The sequence below is a fragment of the Eptatretus burgeri genome, chromosome 11, assembly GCF_056783735.1.
Source record: "Eptatretus burgeri isolate ZD-2024b chromosome 11, Ebu_testis_v1, whole genome shotgun sequence".
NCBI classification, from domain to species: domain Eukaryota; kingdom Metazoa; phylum Chordata; class Myxini; order Myxiniformes; family Myxinidae; genus Eptatretus; species Eptatretus burgeri.
In genome coordinates this window covers 34,457,570-34,481,674 of record NC_140971.1, presented here as the reverse complement: position 1 = coordinate 34,481,674, position 24,105 = coordinate 34,457,570, and the positions used below count along the sequence as shown (strand labels likewise).

General features: G+C 50.4%; 2 long non-coding RNA genes across 2 annotated transcripts in view; one reads left to right on the top strand and one right to left on the bottom strand.

Moving 5' to 3' along the window:
* The window catches only part of LOC147016828 (uncharacterized), a 53,211-nt gene that overhangs the window by 4,570 nt on the left and 24,536 nt on the right, over positions 1–24,105 (top strand). The window contains exon 2 of the long non-coding RNA XR_015049202.1: positions 8,953–9,096. This is a non-coding gene — a long non-coding RNA (uncharacterized LOC147016828). The remainder of the gene's footprint in view (positions 1–8,952; positions 9,097–24,105) is intronic.
* On the bottom strand, positions 4,011–5,833 carry LOC147016830 (uncharacterized). The gene is made up of 3 exons (XR_015049201.1): positions 5,683–5,833; positions 4,819–4,906; positions 4,011–4,654 (listed from the first exon to the last, which is right to left on the bottom strand). It is a non-coding gene; the product is annotated as an uncharacterized LOC147016830 (long non-coding RNA).

The following is a 24,105-nucleotide window of genomic DNA, read 5'->3' as shown; positions in this document are numbered from 1 at the left end:
CCGTCGTGCAAAGTCCTTCCTCGGCCCTCTTGAGCTCCTGACCACTTACAAAGCTTTTGTCCGTAGCCTGATGGAGTACTGCTCTCCCCTCTGGGCTGGTGCTCCTGCCTCCCACCTTTCTCGACTTCACGCTGTCGAAACCAGGGCTTTTAAGATCATTGGCATCTCCCGCAATGAAGCTGAGTCTTTGGGCCTCTCACTCAATCACCGCAGGTTGGTCGGTGGTCTTTCTGTCTTCTACCGACTCCTCTCCAGCCTTGCCCCCCTGCTCTCTCTGCGATTTGTCCCAACCACATTTCCACAGGGCGCTCAAGGTCCGCCAACAACCCCCTTCTGGTAAAACTACCAAAATCACGAATCACTGCTCATCTTCACTCTTTCATTCCTCTTTTTCCCGCCTTTGGAATAAACTTCCTCACTCTATTCTTTCCCATTCTTCCCTTCAGGCTTTCAAAACAGCTGTTCACCACCACCTCTTATCTTCCCCCATCCAAATCCTCGATCTTTTCTACCCCCGATAATCCACCCAAGCCCACTTCCTTCAATTCTCCTGCTTTCCTTCCTGAAATCCCTTTAATGTCCATCTTCCCCTCGCCATGTTCCCCGTCCCATCCCCATCCCTCTCCCTTCCACAGTTCACCTGTGTCTGTTCCCCAATGTTTTGTCCCTTCCACTCCCGCCCCTCTTGTCTCATGCCTCCTTGCTGTGAGTTGTGTGTTAGCTCTCATACGAGCCTCGGCCAAGGTATACAAAAAAAAAAAAAAAAAAAAAAAAAAAGCACACAACCCGGACTAGCACACAACCCGGACTAGCACACAACCCAGACAAGCACACAACCCGGACTAGCACACAACCCGGACTAGCACACAACCCGGACTAGCACACAACCCGGACTAGCACACAACCCGGACTAGCACACAACCCGGACTAGCACACAACCCGGACTAGCACACAACCCAGACTAGCACACAACCCGGACTAGCACACAACCCGGACTAGCACACAACCCGGACTAGCACACATCCCGGACTAGCACACAACCCAGACTAGCACACAACCCCAGCAGCATACTGTTGCGAATCTGGAAGCCGTGAGCACTCAACATACAGGTCCTATAGAACAGTTATATCGGTAAGTATGTGTGTTTAGTTAGGGTCCCCGTCCCTCGTTTAATGGGTGAATAAATGTACTTGCGCTGTGAGTTACCTTGATAGTCAGAGTTTTCTTTCATTTTTACACCCCTCATAACTACAACGCCAGCATCACCCTCACCCTCACCTCGCTCTGGCTGACGCCATGGTGGGTGGAGTTAGAGGAGCCTCACGGCAGTCCTCGACCAATCAGCGTGCTACAAGTGAGGTAGCCACTGCTCAACCAATCAGACCCCGCGGCGGTGAGAAAGGCGGTCCGCGTGACATCACCACGCCCCGGGCCAATCGACAGACTTGCCACTCATTTTGGCCAGTGACAGGGCGACGAGTGATTCTGCATGCCAAAACCGTCCAGTGAGGGAGAGCGGGGAGGGCGGAGGCGTCCCCTTCCCCCCCAGGACAGGGTGAATAAGGGGGCGGCGCGATCGGGCGATGAGATCCTTCCTCGACAAGAACCGCAAGTTGGTTGCGCGCCGTGTCTCTGTCGGTGAACAAGAAGAGAGAAACTGGGGACACGAGTGGTGATCGCGTTCGCCTGACACGAGTGGTGATCACGTTCGCCTGACACGGGTGGAGATCGCGTTCGCCTCACGCACGAAGGGTCCGCGAGTCCCACCACCCCGCCAGCTCAATGTACCCGCACGAGGCGAACAGGTCCGAGGCAAGCTCTGGTCTTCAGCTCGCCTCTCCCTCTGAGCTGGAGGCCTCAATAAAGGCTGTGGTCACCGGTTCTTTGGTGTATGTGTGTGTGTGGGTGTGTTTGTGGCGCCAGTCTATGAAGTAAAACTGCATAAGTGCTTGACTGCTTGTACATAAATTGCTATTCCTTCAGTATTCGTTTAACTCTGCCTTCTTCCGTGCTCCCCTGCCACATTATAAATAAATACATTTGTTAAATGTATCAGTTCGTTGCTGTTTCTTCCATTGGCTTAGAGTGACGTGTGTTGGTAAATTATAAAGGCTGTTGCCACAGTAAATGTACATTCGGACCGACGGAACTTCGGCAACCGTCCGCTCGGGTTGCGCACGGGTCAAGCACACTAACGGCTCGACTCGTACAAGGGCCGTTGAGGGTGAATTTTCCCGGTAGTTTGGACGACATGAGTATTTAGGTAAATGGAAATTGGCAATCGACCCTACCCCACGTGGTCGACCTATTGACGATCTTCGGTCCGATAAGGGACCCGTCGGCTCCAGAGTTGTCCGGGGTGACGACCTATAAATTCCGGGTATTCGGTGGAGTCGGCTCTGCAGCTCCATCAAGTGGTCATGCTCGTCGCTGATACCCGGCCCGCAACAATACAACCTGGACTAGCACACAACCCGGACTAGCACACAACCCGGACGAGCCCACAACCCCGACGAGCACACAACCCGGCCGAGCACACAACCCGGCCGAGCACACAACCCGGCCGAGCCCACAACCCTGACGAGCACACAACCCGGACGAGCCCACAACCCTGACGAGCACACAACCCGGAGTCGCACACAACCCGGACTAGCACACAACCCGGCCGAGCACACAACCCGGAGTCGCACACAACCCGGACTAGCACACAACCCGGCCGAGCACACAACCCGGACGAGCACACAACCCGGACGAGCACACAACCCGGACGAGCCCACAACCCCGACGAGCACACAACCCGGATTCGCACACAACCCGGAGTCGCACACAACCCAGACTAGCACACAACCCGGCCAAGCACACAACCCGGACGAGCACGCAACCCGGACGAGCACGCAACCCGACCAGCACGCAACCCGACCAGCACGCAACCCGGCCAGCACACAACCCGGCCAGCACACAACCCGGCCAGCACACAACTGCGCCAGCACACAACCCGGCCAGCACACAACCCCACCAGCACACAACCCCACCAGCACACAACCCCACCAGCACACAACCCCACCAGCACACAACCCCACCAGCACACAACCCCACCAGCACACAACCCCACCAGCACACAACCCTACCAGCACACAACCACACAACCCCACCAGCACACAACCACACAACCCCACCAGCACACAACCCTACCAGCACACAACCACACAACCCCACCAGCACACAACCACAAAACCCCGCCAGCACCCAACCCCAAAACCCCGCCAGCACACAACCACACAACCCCCCCAGCCCACAACCCCACAACCCCGCCAACACACAACCACACAACCCCGCCAGCACACAGCCACACGACCCCGGCAGCACACAACCACACAACCCCGCCAGCACAGAGCCCCACAGCCCCGCCGGCGGACAACCACACAGCGCCGCCACCACACAACCCCACAGCCCCACCACCACACAACCACACAACCCCGCCAGTACACAACCCCACAACCCCACCAGCACACAACCCCACAACCCCACCAGCACACAACCACACAACCCCGCCAGCACACAACCCCACAACCCCACCAGCACACAACCCCACAACCCCACCAGCACACAACCCCACAACCCCACAACCCCACCAGCACACAACTCCACAACCCCACCAGCACACAACCCCACAACCCCAGCAGCACACAACCCCACAACCCCACCAGCACACAACCCCACAACCCCACCAGCACACAACTCCACAACCCCACCAGCACACAACCCCGCCAGCACACAACCCCGCCAGCACACAACCCCGCCAGCACACAACCCCGCCAGCACACAATCCCGCCAGCACACAATCCCGCCAGCACACAATCCCGCCAGCACACAACCCCACCAGCACACCAGCATGCTGGCGTTCCTCCAACGTTTGGCCAATGGACAAAATTACTTTCAGGATGCTAATATAAACTTTAATTTTAATACAGCACAATTTAATGTTATTATTTTATATTACATCTGTTTATATGTTCCTGTGCCATATTGTGGTTTGCATTTATTGCTATAATAACCATGTGAATGTTTTATAAATATGAATACAAAAGCATTCACATCAGTGTTGCAGTTTAAAGGAGAAGGGCACTCGATAGAGCCTCCACTACGTAATGCCTGATCCATGAGAACATTTCGGGCCAAATAGATTTTTGACAGATCATGCGATGCAGTACTATATCATTTTTGGCCCTTTCTCTCGATGGTGAAGAATCACATTAAATATTCTTGTAGTCGGATCTTCACCAAAATCTAATCAGTTCGTCCTTGTCACACACCGAACCTGTCCACAACATTTCATCTGAATCCGTCCACAACTTTTTGAGATATCCTGTACACAAACAAACAAACAAGCAGTCATAGACTGGTACTTACGAAATCGTCAACTTGACCTTTGACCTTGTCTAATAAAAGCTGTCTCTAGAGAAGGTAGGGATGCAAACCAGAAGTTTCTATGATGATTCTGTACCAAACCATCCAAAATCGAATGTTTGACCCCACTGTGACCTTGACCTTTGACCGATTTTGACGAAAATCTAATCAGCGCAAGCCATCAGCCTCCTGAATCGTGTGGTGTAATTTGACATTGGTAGCTTCCTCTGTTCTCGAGGTATCGTGCCTACAAACAAACACACAAACAGAGGAAGGAAGTCATCAATATACTTACGAAATCTTTAGATTTCGTAAGTAACAAACAGAAAACATCAATCACCTCCTTCACCTTAGGTGGAGGAGGTAAAATATTGAAAAAAAAAGAAAACAAGCAGTCAGACTGGCACTTACAAAATCGTCAACTTGACCTCTGACCTTGTCTAACAAAAGCTGTCTCCAGAGAAGATAGCGACGCAAACCAGAAGTTTCTACGATGATTCTGTACCAAACCATCAAAAATCGTAACGTCAACCGAAGCAAAAATCTCCATTTCTCCACACAATTATTTAATATTATTTTATCAAAGACACAAAACCGTAATATTCGGCCATCCATCAACAATCTTTACATAATCCAACGGCTTAGAGAGTCAGGCATGCGACGATAACCTTTATTGGGATAAAAAATGACTTTTAAACACCATCTTTATCAAAAACACCGTCAGCGTACACACGCAAAACCTTTACGTGATCAATAACGCCTCTGCTCGTGCGCGCTGCACCACGTGACGAACTGTGACGCGGCGAGTGAAATATTTTTTATACAATCTTAAAACGTCTCCAAAACATCCGATTTTTACCAGAATTTCGACAACCGAGTTTTAAGCGTCCAAAGCGATCGCAAAAACCGAAGACAAAATTAAAATCGAAGTTAAAACGAACTAGTAGCATTGACCGAAGCAAAAATACTCCATTTCTCCACATGAATTTACGGAATTATGTTTGACCTCACTGTGATCTTGACCTTTGACCGATTTTGACCAAAATCTAATCAGCGCTAGCCATCACCCTCCTGAATCACGTGCTGCAATTTGACATTGGTAGCTTCTTCCGTTCTCGAGTTATCGTGCCTACAAACAAACACACACACACACAAACACACAAACAAACAAACAAACAGATGACGGAAGTCATCAATATTTACGAAATCTAAAGATTTCGTAAGTAAAAAGAGAAATGTAAATAAAACAATTTAACATTTAAAGCTCATTTTTACCTTTCCCATCACCGATGGTAGATCAGTTCATTAATGTATGCACATGACGTTCTTAATTGTTTGATTATGAAAGACGGCCTCCATTACAGTTTCCCCTTGTTTAGCAATTAACGTCCGCGCATCGAGGCAGGAAGTTCACGCAGGGGTGCGTTACGTGTGTGCCGCCTACGTGGTGTTGATGTTTGTGAGCTGGTCACTGGTCAGGTCATCCTTCCTCAAGCATGATGGCACGTCCTACCAACAGCATGGGGCGGGGCTTTGGGGTTAGGGCCGCAGCAAGCGAGGGGCGTGGCTTTGCAGCGTTGAGGCCCGTAATGGCCAGGGCTTCGGGCAGCTTCTTGGCCTGCAATGGGCGGAGTTAGCGCCGCAGCACGCGAGGGGCGTGGCTTTGCAGCGTTGAGGCCCGTAATGGCCAGGGCTTCGGGCAGCTTCTTGGCCTGCAATGGGCGGAGTTAGCGCCGCAGCACGCGAGGGGCGTGGCTTTGCAGCGTTGAGCCCCAAAATGGGCGGGACCTTTTCAGCGCTGCAACCTCATGCAGTACTTGGCTGTTCGGGCTGCAAAGGGGGCGGATTTACACTGGTTCTCCGAATTAGTTTGCAATCCCCATGATCGTCATATCTTTCATAATCGACCCATAAAAACTTCATAAGCATATAATTATTTGCGAGGTGATTATGCACGCCCCGGGTGGCACCATCCTACCTTCCACCCTACTCTGCTGCACCAATATCGAATTCCTACTCTTACTGATTACATTGTTCTGTCCAAACTCCAAACTCTAACCTCGGTGACCCGTTTCCATTGACACTGCCGATTCTCAAAAGTTTACAGCCTCTCGTCAAAAATTGAATGCTGCTGACATCAAATCAAGTGCTTTCTCTCCTTTAACGGTCTGATCCCTGATCACCAAGGGTGTAGTTTTCATCCTTATTACTCAAATTCTAGATTGCGAGCCTCGTATCACAGCAATAGACGTCGGGCCTCAACCTAAAAAACAGAAGGTCCTTCATGGCTGTGTCTCTGGACATGTCCTCACTCCTCAGGCTTCAACACGCTTCGCACCCTCATAATTCAGTAGTGCACAATAATCCACAACTTCTCTTTTCTCATCGTCCGTCTCCCACGCCCCCTTTCATTACCTCCACCACCAAAGGTGGACCGAGGTCATGTTTTCACCCGTCTGTCTGCGAGCAGGATATCTCAAACAATTATGGACGGATTCAGACTGAACTTGGTGGACAGGTTGGGCGTGCGACAAGGACAAATTGAGTAGATTTTGATGAAGATCCGAATCCGGATCCGATGATTATTTAATTTTTTATTAAGTGATTCTTCACTATTGAGAAAAGGGGCCAAAACTATGTATAGCATGATATTTCAAAAAGTTCTGTTCGAGTTATGACAAAACTAGGTGGGTGAGTTGCTTAGGTCACAAGAACAAGCCAATTCGATTTTGGTTCATGTCTGAATTCAGATCCGACCTTTCAGTGGCATACAAAACGTAAACTGTTCGGCCTGCCAGGGGTATGCACTCCACGTTGTTGTTTGGACCTGCAAGTTAAAATACTAATGGCCTATCTGAATCCAGATGGAGTTGGTGCAACAGGAGACTCACCAGATGCCTCTCCATGGAAAACTCCTTTCACCATTTTACTCATCATTCTAGCTACATCATGTCACTCATTTCCCCAACCACAAGTCCCACAAACAGAGTGGCAGCAGTTGAATCCCTCACAACTAATCTCGAGTACCTCGAACATATAAATATAATTCGGAGAAGTATTAAATTCTAATCCTGCCTTCAAGAAGGACCAACAAGTTAATTTAGCTATCATGGGTGCTTTTCCCCTTTAGCTATTATAAATGGTTCAGCCTCCAAGCCAACCAAACGAGCAGTCTTGTGGGACTTTGCATAGGTCGTTGGATCACAAAGCTCCCAGTAGGACTTTGTAATTGGCCTTTGTGGAAAACACCAAAATAGCAATTCTGTTTCATCGGTGGGCCAAGTCAACGTAACACATTTTAGATAAGACCCATTTTCTTAAGAAACAGGTCAAACCGTGAATTTAACTTCAGGGAGAGAGATAAAAGTTATAATTATGGATAAGGGACTACAGAAAAGTCCTGCCTGTGCAGAAAGAACCATGTAGAAAGTGCACCTGAGGCATCTCCTCTTTTGACTGGAGTTCTAGCCATTACTCGCTTTTTACTGAGCTCCAGCCGTCACTCTCTTTTGATTGGAGCTCCAGCCGTCACTCTCTTTTTACTGGAGCCAACCGTCACTCTCTTTTGACTGGAGCTCCAGCTGCCACTCTCTTTTGATTGAAGCTCCAACCATCACTCTCTTTTGACTGGAACTCCAACCGTCACTCTCTTTTGATTGCAGCTCCAGCCATCACTCGCTTTTTACTGGAGCTCCAGCCGTCACTCTCTTTAAATTGGAGCTCCAGCCATCACTCTCTTTTGATTGGAGCCAACCGTCACTGATGTTTCACTTTATGAGCAAGTTGAACCGAAGGCAGTGGTCATTATTAGTACGGATCCAGTACATGTTAAAAAAATAAATTAACACCACACGGGAAGGATCGAGCCCAAAAGCCAAGAGGGGCACCCTGGCTGAAAAAGCAAAGAAAGATGGGAAAACTGAAGATGAGGATGACACAGATGATTGGCCCACAGTAAAATAGAGGGACGAGGGGCTTCAGGAAACCAGGAATGCAACCTATAAGGCAGAAAGAATCCCTCAAAACCCACAAACCCCAATCAGGCAGTCTGTCCCAAGAGTTTGCAACAGAACCAATGTTGCAACTTAAGGACATAGGCTCTGAAGGGACAGTTGGTAGAACCACACCAGGCAGCTGCAGGCAGCCTACTACCTGATGGATGGATGTATTGAAAGGTCTTCTTTTGTCACATTGTAGACATGCGCGTTTTTGATCTAACTTCCCCTCACCCCCTGCCCCCTCCCTCACCCCCCAAATAGTTTTATGTCAATACTGTACATTTCTTCTCAATGTCATCCATCCATCACTGGCTGCCTTAGCAGTACATGCACACTCTTCTTTTGAACCTCTTGTTTCTCATCCCACCTTTTTACAATTCCTTGACCTGTTTTTTTCTCCAGCAGGTTGTTCATCAACACCTGTTTTTCGATGGTTCCTGCTGTTGCACCATACCTCTATTTCGTGATGTTTTGTACTCATTACCATTATTTGCTACCGTACTGTATATATTATTTATTGCATCATGTTCTGTTCTTTATGGGCCAGGGGCATGCCACGCAGATTCACACAAAGAAAAACTGAGCAGACTGATTGGCTGAATTCAAACCGGTCGCTGGAATGGGAAAGTGAACACACGTTTTCTTTTCTAAACTGGCGGGACTTTTCCTGCCAAGATGACAGAGCAAGAAGGTAAGCTCCCAAACAATTGAACAAGAAAAAGACGTTGTGCAGAGCACGATACTTGCAAAATCCACCCCCCCCTTCTCTTAAGGTTGCCGTGGATGCATTAAATTGACCATTTCATTAAGATTAAAATTGACAATGTTAATCAAAGCTCAGGTCATTCCGATGAAAATTGATTATTTTTCAGATTGAAATTGATGATTTTAGAAGTTGGAACTTGTGTTTATTGACCTTTGACCTTTTGACCTACAAATAGTCGGTTTCCCAATTCAATGATGCACGGTGCAATTGCTGTTTAATTTTCAAGTGAATCGGATGAAAATTGATGATTTGTCAGAGTAAAAATTGATTTTATGTTTGACCTTGAGTTGACCTTTGACCTTTTGACCTCAAAAAAAGTTGCGTTGCCAGTTCAGTGATGCAATATGCAAATCATGTTCAACTTTCAAGTCAATCAGATGAAAAATGACGATTTTAGAAATTTGATCTCAAGATGACCTTTGACCGTTGACCTCAAAATCAATCGGCTTCTCAGTTGAGACTACCTCTACAACCTGGTAAATATTTATGATGATCGGTTTAGAATTGTGACCTGTAGCGGATTGACAAACAAACAGACAAAAAGAATAACAAAATCAACTCAATCTTCTTCCTCTTTCGGCTTGCTCCCGTTAGGGGTCGTCACAGCGGACCAACCGTCTCCATTTCGATCTATCCTCCACATCTTCAATTTGACACTCCAACCACCCGCATATCCGCCCTCACCGCATCCATGAACGTCTTCTTTGGCCTTCCTCTTCTCCTACCTGGCGGCTCCATCTTCAACATCCTTCTCCCGATATACTCCGTTTCCCTCCTGTGCACATGTCCAAACCGTCTCAATCTCGCCTCTCTCACTTTGTCTCCAAACCGTCCTACCTGCGCTGTCCCTCCAATATACTCATTTCTTGTCCTATCCATCCTCGTCACTCCCAACGAGAATCGCAGCATCTTTAACTCTGCCACCTCCAGCTCCGCTTCCTGTCTTATTGTTAGTGCCACCGCCTCCAAACCATACAACATAGCTGGTCTCACTACCGTCTTATATACTTTCCCCTTCACTCTTGCAGCTACCCTTCTGTCACAAATCACTCCTGCAACTCTTCTCCACCCACTCCATCCTGCCTGCACTCTCTTTTTCACTTCTCTCCAACACTCTCCGTTATTTTGGACAGTTGATCCCAAGTATTTAAACCAATCCACCTTCCTCACCTCAACTCCTTGCAACCGCACCATACCACCACCCTCCCTCTCATTTACGCACATGTACTCCGTCTTACTCCTACTGACTAACATTCCCCTTCTCTCCAGTGCGTACCTCCACCTCTCAAGGCTCGATTCAGCCTGCTCCCTACTCTCCCTACAGATCATGATGTCATCCGCGAACATCATAGTCCATGGAGACTCCAGTCTGATCTCGTCCGTCAACCTGTCCATCACCATTGCAAACAGGAAAGGGCTCAGAGTCGATCCTTGGTGCAATCCCACTTTAACCTTAAACCGGTCCGTCATTCCTACCGCACACCTCACCGCTGTCACACTGTCCTCATACATATCCTGCACGATTCTCACATACTTCTCCACCACTCCCGACTTCCTCATACAATGCCACAACTCCTCTCTTGGCACCCTATCGTAAGCTTTCTCTCAATCCACAAACACACAATGTAACTCCTTCTGGCCTTCCCTATACTTCTCCATCAACATTCTCAAAGCAAACATCGCATCATAAACCCATACTTTCCTGGCATAAACCCATACTGCTGCTCTTTCCTGGCATAAACCCATACTGCTGCTCACAGATCGTCACCTCTCCTCTCAACCGAGCTTCCACTACTCTTTCCCACAACTTCATGGTGTGGCTTAACAACTTTATCCCTCTGTAATTTCCACAGCTCTGCACATCACCCTTATTCTTGAAAATCGGAACCAGTACACTTAATCTCCACTCCTCCGGCATCCTCTCACTTTCCAAGACTTTATTAAACAATCTGGTTAACAACCCCACTGCCATCTCTCCTAAGCACTTCCATACCTCCACTGGTATACCATCTGGGCCAACCGCCTTTCCACTTTTCATCTTCTTCATAGCAGTCCTCACTTCATCCTTACTGATCCACCCCACTTCCAGATTCACTATCTCCACCCCTTCCAACCTTTCTCTCTCATTTTCTTCATTCATCAGCTCCTCAAAGTACTCCATCCACCTTCTCAACACACTCTCCTTGCTCGTCAGCACATTCCCATTTGCATCCTTTATCACCCGAACCTGCAGCACATCCTTCCCAGCTCGGTCCCTCTGTCTTGCCAATCGGTATAAATCCTTTTCCCCTTCTTTTGTATCCAACGTCTCATACAGCTCGTCATATGCCTTTTCCTTGGCCTTTGCCACCTCTCTTTTTGCTTTTCGACGCCACTCCTTGTACTCCTGCCTACTTTCTTCATCTCTCTGGCTATCCCACTTCTTTTTCGCAAACCCCTTCTTCCTTATACTTTCCTGTACTTCCTCGTTCCACCACCAAGTCTCCTTATCTTCCTTCCTCTGTCCAGATGTCACACCAAGTACCTTCCTAGCTATCTCCCTCACAACTTCTGCTGTAGTTGCCCAATCATCCCACCCATCTTTACCACCATCCAACGCCTGTCTCACCTCCTCCCTAAATTTCACGCAACAGTCTTCCTCCTTCAGCTTCCACCATCTGGTCCTTGGTTCAGCCCTCACTCTCTTCCTCAAACTCACCTCTAAAGTCATCCTACAGACCACCAATCGATGCTGTTGAGCTACACTCTCCCCTGCCACAACCTTACAGTCACTAATCTCTTTCAGGTTGCATCTCCTACTTAAGATGTAATCCACCTGTGTGCACTTTCCTCCACTCTTGTATGTCACCCTGTGTTCCTCCTTCTTCTTGAAATACGTATTTACCACTGCCATTTCCATTCTTTTTGCAAACTCTACCACCATTTGCCCTTCCACATTTCTCTTGTTGAGACCGTACCTCCCCATCACCTCCTCATCCTCTTTATTCCCTTCCCCAACATGTCCATTAAAATCTGCTCCAATCACCACTCTTTCATCCTTGGATACTGAAATGAGGACGAGAGAAGAACCTTCAGAGTATAGGCTTTATTCCATTTGATTGAAGCCGCTTCTACGGGCACACCAGGAAATACAGACGCAGCAAGGAGTACATAAGCAGTAAGGTACACACGCGCAACTAATCACCGCAAAATAAATCAGTATTATATATCAATCAGTATTCTCACCATTAAATGAGCACCAAGTGAGCCGCCGACATAAAACGACAATGCCCCTGGGACAATCCCCGCGACCGAGCCGAACCGCAGCTTTATCTCTTCTGTGCTCGAGCCGGGCAGCATGTGATCACACGTCACGACCTTCAATTCACCACATTCTCCCCATCTTTAAAATGTAACTAGAGGCCCAGCTAACGCACCATGATTACTTCAGCGCTACAGGAGTATACATTTCAAGCAATGCGAACTATCTAAGCTACAGAAGCATACATGCCAAGCAGTGAGGGTTATTTTGAGTTGTAGGAGCATGGTAATGAGCATCGATATATTATGTGACGAGCATATAGGAGCATGAGCATCGAGGATGCCGATAATCCCCTTTACAGATTGAGTCGGCGAGGGGGTATTATTCGTTGGCCTCTCCGGGAGTAGATGGCGGTTTCACTTGAGGGAGGCTTCCGATCCTCTTGGTGAGCCTCGACTCGTGCCGGAGATGACTCCCCGATCGCTTTCGAGTGGAACACGGTAGCTCCGTCGTCACCCTTCTCGGGTGGAGTCCCTGGGGGGGGGGGGGGAACACCTGGGGAGGGGATGTCAGAGGGAGGTGTGCCAGATGGTGGTGTACCTGCGGGAGGAGTGCCTGAGGGAGCCAAATGGCGGACCGACACAGTGGTCTCCCTGCCATCCGGGAGCCTGACATGAGCATACTCTGGATTAGTATCGATGAGTTCGACCTCTTCCACCATGGGTTCATACTTGCTTTGTCGTACCGGGCGTTTCATGAACACGGTTCCGGGATGGGTCAGCCAGTTGGGCACCGATTGGCCGTCAACATAACGTCGTTGGTGAGTAAACATTCGTTCGTGAGGAGTTGCATTGGTGGACGTGCAGAGCAAAGAGCGTATGGAATTCAGAGCGTCGGGAAGGGTAACCTCCCACCGCTCGGGGCCCAGTCCTCTTGATTTCAATGCCAGAGTTACGGCTTTCCAAATGACTCCGTTATACCGTTCCACCTGCCCATTACCCTGTGGGTTGTAACCCGTCGTTCGACTAGTCGCTATGCCGTGCTCTAATAGGAATTGTTTTAGCCCGGCCGACATGAAACACGGCCCCCTGTCTGAATGTATGTACGAAGGTTTCCCAAACATAGCGAAGAGGTCAGACAGACATTTCGCGACAGTGCCCGAGGTCATATCCGAGCACGGAAACGCGAAAGGGAACCTTGAATACTCATCAACAACAGTGAATATGTATCTGTTGTCTGTCTCGGTCGGCAGGGGCCCTTTGAAGTCAATGTTTAGTCTCTCGAAGGGAGAAGTGGCCTTGATCAGTCTGCCAGAAGCCGCACCATAGAATCTGGGTTTTAGTTCAGCACAAACAGGGCATGAAGCATTCATTTGTTTAATATCTTCAATAGAATGGGGCAGGTTCTGTCTGCGTACGAAATGTGCCATTCTGGTTACCCCCGGGTGGCACAGAGACACATGGAGGTCTTGCAAAGCCCGACTGATTGTCGCCGAGCAGTAGACCCGCGAGAAGGTGTCTGCAGCAGGGTTTTCCCTCCCGGGCCGGTAAACAATGTCGTAACTATAGCAGGCTAGGTCTATCCGCCATCTCATAATTTTTTCATTCTTAATTTTCCCGTTATTTTTCCCATCAAACATGAATGCCACGGATCGTTGGTCCGTAACGAGCGTGAAGTGGTTTCCCAGTAAATAATGTCTCCATTTACGCAGCGCTTCGACGATGGCGTACGCCTCCTCTATTGCCGAGTGTCTCTGCTCGCTTCCAGAGAGAGTTCTCGAGAAGAACGCGACGGGTCGCCCAGACTGATTAAGCGTAGCAGCTATCACGTGATCTGAAGCATCTGTCTCCACCACGAAGGGCACCGAGCTATCGATCGATAATACCACAGAATTACTGATATCGTCTTTGAGGTTGTGGAAAGCTCTTACAACAGCGGCATCTGGTGGAAAGTTTTTGCAATGCACTAGGGGATGTATTTTCTCGGAGTATTTCGAAATCCATCTCGCATAGTAAGCGAACATGCCGATCACCCGGCGCATTGTCTGCAGGTCCTGAGGTGGGGGTAGCTCACGGAGCGGGCGCAATCGTTCAGGATCAGGCTTAATTGTGCCGTCGGCTATCGTGTAGCCGAGAAGGTCAATTGACCTTGCCGAGAATACGCATTTCTCGTAGTTGAGAGTCAGATTATATTTTCTAGCAATGCTCAAGAATCTGTCCAGATTCATGTCATGTTCCCCCTGATCCCTACCGCACACTGTGACATTGTCCACGTAAACAAAAGTGTCTTTGAGGTTTTCATCTGAGATGATGTCGTCCATAACCCGTTGGAAGCAAGCTACTCCATTCGTGACACCGAACGGAATCCTCCTGAATTGGTAGAGGCGTCTACCTGCCTGGAATGCGGTGTAAGGTTTGTCTTCCTCTCGGATGGGAATTTGATGATAGGCGCTTCGCAAGTCGATGGTGCTGAATATCTTATAATTGGCCACGCGTTCGACCATCTCGTCTATGCGCGGCAGGGGGTAGGCGTCGAGTTGGGTGAAGCGATTGACCGTTTGGGAATAATCGACAACCATTCGTTTCTTATGGTTCTGGCTGCCGGTCACCAACACCTGTGCGCGCCATGGCGAATCGCTCGGTTCTATAATTCCTTCTTCCAGTAATCGCTTGGTTTCTGAAGTGATGAAATTCATGTCAGCAGTGGTATATCGCCGCGATTTGATCGCTATCGGTTTGCAGGCCGGCGACAAGTTAGCAAACAGCTGGGGGGTAGTCCTCTGCGGTAGTCAAGGCATTTAAAATTAGACGAGGTTTGCTTCCTCCAAAGGGTATTTCGACGCTCGTGTGCTGCTTGAGGACATTATGAGCCAGAATTACGTCTGCGCACAAATCACAAAGCACCAGTACCCTTACATCCCGATGCGTGTACCCTTTTACGTCCAATTCAACATTGCAGTACCCTCGTACGCGGGACTGTAGTGATGTGGCGGCCATGCATACCGTATTGTCTGTCGGGTGGATTTTCCATTTGCTGCCCTTCACTAGCGAGCTGTTGACGAAACTTTCAGAGCTTCCGGTATCAATCAGTGCCTCAGCCATATGCCCGTTAATTCGTACGTTGATGATAGCCTTGGATAGATTCCCCGGGGAGGCTGCAGTTAGTTTCTTTTGCGAGTAGAGAGCCGCAGAAGTGGGTTTATTTCTCCTTAGAGTAGATTTACATACCCTGGCATAATGCCCTTTCTTGTCACAGTTCATGCATGTGGCATCTCTTGCGGGGCATTTGTGGCGGGGGTGTCTTTTGTACCCACAAAAGAAACATTTACCAACCGGAGCAGTTGCTGAGGAGTTTGACGTGGCCTGGGTATCCGGCTCCTCGGGTGTTTCTCCATCTCCTGTGTCTGGCTGTGTCTGTGTCAGTGGGGTTCCTTAAGTTCCCACCGTAGCAGCATTCATTAGCAGCATCGGTGTTCCAAATGACTCAGATTGCTGCTGTGCTGTATCCATCGCTCGAGCCTGATCGACTACCTTTTCAAGAGTGGGTTGCGCTTTCTCTAGTAAGCGTTGCCGTATGTGGGCTGATCTAAGTCCTTGGATAAATGCCTCCCGGGTCGCTTCCTTTCGGTGTTCCTCGGCGCTTACGGCCCGGAAGCTGCAGTCTTTTCCCAGCTGATTCAGAGCTTGCAGGAACTGATCGATTGTCTCCCCGGCTGCTTGCTTGCGTGTGTTGAGAAGATGTCATATGTATACCTCGTTCTTGCGCTTCACGTAGAGCGCCTGCAGCACGTCGATCGCTGCTTCGTAAGTGTCGCACTCCGAGAAGAGCCTGTATACGCCGGGCGAGACATGATTCACAAGGGCGGCCAATTCGTCAGCTCCCTCTTCGATGATGGTCAGATAGTGTGAGAAGGAACGGAACCAATGCGACCATTTCATTTCTGAGTCAGTCGCGTTTGGGTCTGCGTCGAACCTCTCTGGTTTGTAGATCTTGTCCATCGTTGGTTGAGAGAGCCGAGAAAACCAAATGGAATAAATTGAAATGAGGACGAGAGAAGAACCTTCAGAGTATAGGCTTTATTCCATTTGATTGAAGCCGCTTCTACGGGCACACCAGGGAATACAGACGCAGCAAGGAGTACATAAGCAGTAAGGTACACACGCGCAACTAATCACCGCAAAATAAATCAGTATTATATATCAATCAGTATTCTCACCATTCAATGAGCACCAAGTGAGCCGCCGACATAAAACAACAATGCCCCTGGGACAATCCCCGCGACCGAGCCGAACCGCAGCTTTATCTCTTCTGTGCTCGAGCCGGGCAGCATGTGATCACACGTCACGACCTTCAATTCACCACAGATACACTCTCCAACACTTCATCTAACTCACTCCAGAAATCTTCTTTATATTCCATCTCACACCCCATATGTGGGGCATATGCACATAATATGTATATATATATATACATATACATATACATATATATACATATACATATACATATACATATATATATATATATATATATATATATATATATATATATATATATATATATATATATATATATATATATATTGTTGCGGTCTTCGCGCCCGCCGGCGTGCGAACGGCCACGTAACTCGAATCGCGGCACGTCGCCCACCGGACGGACAATCCAGTCGTGACCCTCTCGGACTAACGCCGGGAACCAGTCACGGGTGGACCTTTCGGTCTCACCGCGATCGAGCCAATCAGCCCCCGCGTGGGATAGGGTTGCTCGCCAAATTCGAACTACCTAAGTACCCACGCGGAGGGTAGACCGGGCGATCGCACCTCGCCGCAGGTCGACTTCGGACACGGGCCACTTAAGCGACCCGTTCCGTACTATCAGAATAACCGAGCGGTGTTATCGTCGACCTCGACGGTTCGATTAATTATCGGGCGTACTCAGCCCACTACCAACCCTTTACGTGAAGCAAGATGGGGGTTCAATGGGGAAAAAGACGAAGCGAAGCGGGAAACAGTTCAACAATAAAGCACATTTATTCGCGGCACACGGGAAGCACACAAATACAATTCCACCAAATGCACACAAAAGAAAACACAATTCCATTTACACAAAAAGCAAATATAAAAGCGAAAACACAGTGCAGAGCTAATACCGACTACCGAGCACACGGCAACACTTATACAATTCTACTTCACAGACGGCGCCGACAACACATACCCAAAACCAAGGAAAAGAAATACCCTCAAGAATGAGGTAGGCCTGAGGCCGAGACCGGGTCGGGCCTACCCGTCTGGTGATGAGACGCGGAGCGGCGATGGCCCCGCAACCCGCGGGCCTCGTGGACAGTGCCTGGCAGGGGGTGGGAACGGGGCCCCCTTGGTCGCACTATCTCAGCGCGGGGGGAAACAGGAGGGGGTTGCTGATGCTCGGGGTATAGAGGATCTTTATTATGTGCGACGAGCGTCTCCACCTCGGCCAGGTCGCGCTGTCGGCCTCCCTCGGGTGCAGCTTCCTGCACGACGCGAGCACCCCCTCGTCTGGTGTCGCCGCTTTTCCACAGCTCCGTCCCCTCCGTTCCGACTCCAACGCACACGACGAGCAGCTCCACCGCCCGCGAAGTCTTGACCCTCTGCTTCCGACTCTCCTCTTCTTGACTCTCCGACCCTCTTCTGACTGACGAACACCGTCCTTTTATCCCCCGTAACTTCGCCTTTGACCCCTCCCTTTGACCTTTCACCTCGCTCCCCATTGGCCCGAGAAAAAGTGGGCGTGAAGGCTTTTGATCCACAAATTTGCATATATCGATCGTTCTGGGGCGGGGCCAGTCGCCCCTCGCTCACCGATTGGACGGCAAAAGTGGGCGTGTGTCGTTTTTGATCCGTTTTTGAAGCAGAAAATCCGTGGTTTTGTACACGCTGTTCAACGTGCGCCCTACACGAGTCCAGCATCGGTGCCCATGAGTGGCGCGAGATGACGGTGATGCGATGGTGGCGAGTTGTGACGGTAAAGGTCGTGGCGGTTGTGGTGAAGCGGCGTTGTGGTTGGTGGTTGTTGTTGTGGTTGTGATCATGGCGGTTGGTCCAAAATAAAGATAGTAAAAGAAAAACGGCTATCCTGAAGAGTCGCAGCACGTATAAATGACATGTATTCCCACTAGACAACGGGTTTGGGCCTAACTACACATGCACTTACCGAGATACCTCACCTAAGGGACCTGAATGGTGGTTTGCGAATCTGGTAACCACAACACTACCCCCTTCCCTTTTTACAGACTCGTCCCGAGTCGTCAAATTTTCGTGTGCCATCATGTGTAGTTTTCCCCTAGTACATTTTACCTACGGATCCCTGAGTGCGACATTCATGGTATTCGTGTCCCCAAAATAAATAACCTGAGGGCTGCGTAACTACCTAAACAAACTCACTCACACGGACGACTTAAATAAAATTGCCGGCGCTAAGACATACATGCCGGGGGCGCACTCATATGTACAGTACATCTTAACCTTAACTTACAAATTTTACACTAAACCATGGCCCAGGATCATCGAACTCTGCAAAAAGAAAGCAGTTAGCAGGGAGCCAGGCTGCCCACATGCAGTCTCTGACTCAAACAATGCAGGTGACAGGGAACGTGGCTGGCTGCTCACACGCAGTCCAAGGCCTTCCCTTTTGAACTGAACGCAGTGAACCACAACGGTGCTTGGGCTGCACAACGCAGTCTCCGTGCCAGCTCAAGTGGCACACGCAATGAGCACAACGAATGGATGCATGGACACAAACACGGTGCACGGGCTGCCACTGCAGGCCCGTGTTGTAGCTGCCAACAGGGCAGTTCTCGCAGCTTGCAAACTGTTGCCTTGATCCTGGCGCACATGGAAATGAACAGGGGGGGGCAACGCAAAAATTGAACGGGGCTGGTGAACGTGGGCAGTGGGCATGGCATGGCAAAGGTGGCAGGCAAACACAGCCCGCAGAAGAAGGCCGCTGCAGGCAAACACAGCCAGCAGACGAACTGGCCGGCACAGGCCTTGAAGTACCACAGCTGCAGATGAAGTGGCCGGCACAGGCCTTGAAGCAAAACACGGCCAGCCGATGGCACAGGCCTTGCAGCAAAACAACAGCTGCCGATGAAGTTGGCCGGCCTCCGCCTCGAAGAAAAACACGGCCAGCCGATGGAGTTGGCTAGCCTTTGCCGTTCAGTGGAGGTTGGTGGAGGGAGTGCGGTGGTGCTGGCCACTTGGAAGGCGGGCTCGGACCTACCTTCCTGTCTCCCTCCCACCTATCGCCTTTGCCTGTCACTGTACATACCCACTCCCTTAATTTGTCAAACCCCAATTTAGCCCCAACTTATTTTTTTATTGTTTTTATTTTTACTTCCCCACTATAAATCGTCTCCTAACCCCCTTTATCGTCCTTGTTCGGCTAACCTATTCTGTCACCTAGCCTACTCCCAACCCCTACGTTCCCTTCCCAGAGGGGAACAAGGGAGAGCTAACGTCCTGTGTCGAGGCCCAACGAAGCCTCAGAATGGCCTCCCCAGAGTTCGGCGATCTTAACACCAAGTGGGTCCAGCGGCCCACAACGACAGCGAGGGGATGGATGGTGCGGAGGGGTACATCTCCTAATCTACCCTAACCATTTAACTGTTAAACTACCCCGGGGCTTTCAACAAGCGCCTCTCGCTTAAACTATTGGTTCTAACAACCCAGATTCCCGTCGCCTGTGTTGGTGTCCTCACAATTTCGGGCCTCGCCCCCCAATTTTCTCTCCGTGCCCTCACACGGTCTCCTGGCTGGGACACGTGGCTCACTTTGGCAGTCACGACCCTCTGCCGATTCTCCCGCTATGGCACCCCGGGCACTACACTGCCTCCGAGCCTACCAGCTCCCTAACACCGGGGAGTGCCCCCATGGCACCTCCCCTGAAACGCACACGTGGCAGGCCGGCCTCCCGGGCCCCTTTCCGAGGGTCATCCGTGCCCACAACACTGCCCACACGGCTAATGGCGCCCGGGCCCCCGCACCAAGCAGGCGCACCCGTGCCCACTACGCTATCCCGGCCCCCCATGGGCCCTTGGCCTACCGCGGCCGACTAGCCTGGTGCCCGGGGTACCCACTCAGCAATACTCACCTTTCGCAGCCACGCTCCCAAGCCCGTCAACAGGGCTCCTGCACCCTCCAAATGGGTTTCGAGCCTACATTCCCACCAACAGCAAAACGACCTCCATTTTTCAATTTGACTAACCCAGCTAACTCACTTTACTCTGACCCCGGGGTCCCTTGGGCGGGAGTCACTCCTCCCCCAATCACTCCTCGCACCATGCATTCCCCATTCGCTCCATTCACACAGACCCGCTGGCCTCACTCACTCACCAAGCACATGCTTCCAATTTACTCACCAACAACTCTTCAACACACACACCGCTGAACTCTGCCATCCTCCTAACTACATCCCCTAACTAACTCGTGCTCCCACGTCGTCCCTTAAACTACAGCACGTTCCTTTTAACCTACGTAGCTAAGCTACGTCCCCTCTACACATCCTCAAGTCTGTCACTGTCTCCAAATAATCCCATTAATCAATTTCCCAACCTAAATCTGGCTACAATCCCTCTAACTAATCCATTCCACGGACTCCATGAGGACTTACCCCTGCCCCATGAAGTCGGTCTAACTAAGCTAACCCTTCCCCCTAACTAGTTTCCATCCTGTGCCCAGGTAAGGGGGTCTTCCACCCCTTGCCCAGGAATCCTGTACACCCGAAAGTGAGGCTTGCTGTCTTTTTTTTTTTTTCATGCGCAGCACCTGCGCGGCAACTCAGAGCTCGCGCACTTTGCACCTGCCCGTGACGTCATGCAGCTGCACGTGTTCCTCGTCCCTCCTTGGACGGTACCATCCGGCAGAGATACCCCTCCTGCCGGATTCCAACCACACGTGCAGCCATGACGTCACCGTGCGCAAAAAAAAAAACACAAGCCCCACGTCTCGAGGGATTTCCCACGCGAACACATGTGCTCTGCCCGTTGGAGCCGAACACACACGATCACGTGGAGAACCCGTCCGGTCCAAATCCGTTTACCTGCCTAAACTTTGTCCGTCCGCGGGATCGGCAAATCCACCGCGTGCGTTTCCGGACCGGGACTTCACTCTCGCAAGCGAGCACGTGGCGGTCTCGTGCGTTGCACAGCACGAACCGCGTGCTCACTGCTGGGTGAACCCGGCACGGTCCGCGAAACAGCTACAGCCGCTACTCGGCTTTCTCTCCTCTGTCGCCGTCTCCATTCCACCCACGCACACCTGCGTGTTACGACGCACACAGTCCACTCCATCAAACTCACACCGGGAGACGCGGCTGCGTGCTCCCGCATGCCAACCGACATCTCCCTCTCATACCGCTCTCTCACACACACGGTCTCCCTGGCACAAAGCGACCTTGCACACGGCCGTTCACTCACGCGTGCGGGGGCACTCACCCGCGGTGCCTCACTCGCACTCCGTGCCTCACCCACACACGCGGGGGCACTCACCCGCGGTGCCTCATCCACACACCGTGCCTCACTCATACACGCGGGGGCACTCAACCGCTGTGCCTCATCCATACTCCGTGCCTCACTCACACACGCGGGGGCACTCAACCGCGGTGCCTCATCCACACACGCGGGGGCACTCACCCGCGGTGCCTCATCCATACACACGGCGACACTCACACACGCGGTCTCTTCCACACACGGTGCCTCACCCACACACGCGGGGGCACTAACCCGCGGTGCCTCACTCACACTCCGTGCCTCATCCACACTGGCCGTTTCATCCACACACACGGCCTCACTCACACACGGTGCCCCATCCACACACGCGGGGGCACTCACCCGCGGTGCCTCATTCACACACATGGCGACACTCACGCACGGTGCCTCATCCACACTCGGCGTGCTGGGAAGCACGCACTCTGGCACCATCGCCACCACACCACTCACACACGGGGTCGCTTCCACACACGGTGCCGCACTCACACCTTGCACCACACACACAGGGACAACTACACTGGGGATTCGTGTCCCCACAAGGGTCTCCGGGGCCTCTATACCCCCCAAGCTCTCCGTGCACCTGTCCACAGCACTCGTCCCCTCAACCTCGCAAAGCACGACCGAACTCACCTGGTCGTGACTCGCCTCGAGGGGGCATACTCCCTCCCCTCGTTCCTGGAGGAGGCCATCCAGGTGCTCGCACTGGGTCTCCACCCAGTCCGCCAGCTCACCCCCATTGTCCTCCACTACCTCCGTGTGTGTGTGTGCGTCACTCACCCCGTCTTCATCGTCCAGTCTTCCCTCAATTTTTTCTGTCTCCCGTGTCTCTATACATTTTCTCTCCTGGTTCCTTTTTTCTGTCTCTTCCTGGTTACTTTTTCCTTCCCATCTGAGTCGTTCTTTCTCTCTGAGCCCCATTAGCTGTTCGTTCTCCCTCCGTTTTAGTTGTTCAATTTCACACTGATAGAGTTGTTGTTTTCTCTCCCACTGTTCCTCCTGCTCTTTGTTTTCCAATCTCATCGTTTCTTTCAATTGGCTCATTTCCTTCCTGTGTTTCATTCGCTGTTCTCTCACTACTCTTCCTCGTTTCCTCTCCTGTCCTTCCTTCTCCAGTTTCATGGTTTGCTTCATTTGGTTAATCTCCTTTTTGTGTTTCATTTGCTGCTGTCTCATTACTCTTCTTCGTTTCCTCTCCTGTCCTTCCTTCTCCAGTTTCATGGTTTTCTTCATTTGGTTAATCTCCTGTTTGTGTTTCCTTCGCTGTTCTTTGTCTATCTCGTACTCCAGCCTCAGCTTTTCTTCCAATTGGTCAACCTCAGATTCATGTTCTTTTTGTTTTCTATTCCATTGTACCTCTCGTTCTTCCCTCTCCAATCTCGTTGTGTCCTTCAATCTCCTGATTTCTCCTTCCTGCTTCATTCCTTGCTCCTTTACTTTCTCCTCGTATTCAAACCTATTTTTTTTCTTTTGTCGTTCAGTTTCAAATTCATACTCTTTCAGTTTTCTATTCCACTGTCTTTCTTGTTCCTCCTTCTGCAATCTCGTCATTTCTTTCAACTGACTGATTTCTTTCTCCTGTCTCATTCGTTCTTCCTTCATTACTCTTTCTTGTTCCTCATTCTTTAGTCTGGCCTTCGCTTCCAGCTGTTCGATCTGTACAGTGTGGTTTCTTAAAGTTTCATTTTCCGTTCTCTTCCTTTCCTCTTTTAACACTCTCAGTTCGTTTTGTAATTCCCTCTCTTTGTTTTGGTGTTTCTGTAACTCAGAAACTTTCTTTTCCAATTCCTTTCTCATCTCCGCACACTCAGACTTTGCTTTGGCTTCTAACTGTTCTTTCGGCTTGCGCTTGTGGTTTTCTACCCGTCTTCCCAGTTCCTCTGTCTCCGTTTTTACCTCCAGTCCCAGCTTATCAACTCTCTTCGTCATGTCTTGAAGTCTTTTCTCACACTCCACCGTTTCGACCTTCAATCCCTCCTCTGTCTCCTCCTGGCTTTCTTTTAATTGGTTTTTCGCTTCGAGTGCGTTTCCATCCATTTTTTTATTTTCCATTTGTTGCGTATTTCTCTTCATTTCGTTGTTCCCTTCTTTCATTCCGTCAATTATGCTCTGCACGAGTTCCATAACGTGCTGTATTGTCACCTGCCCTGGCCACTCCCACTGACTACATTTA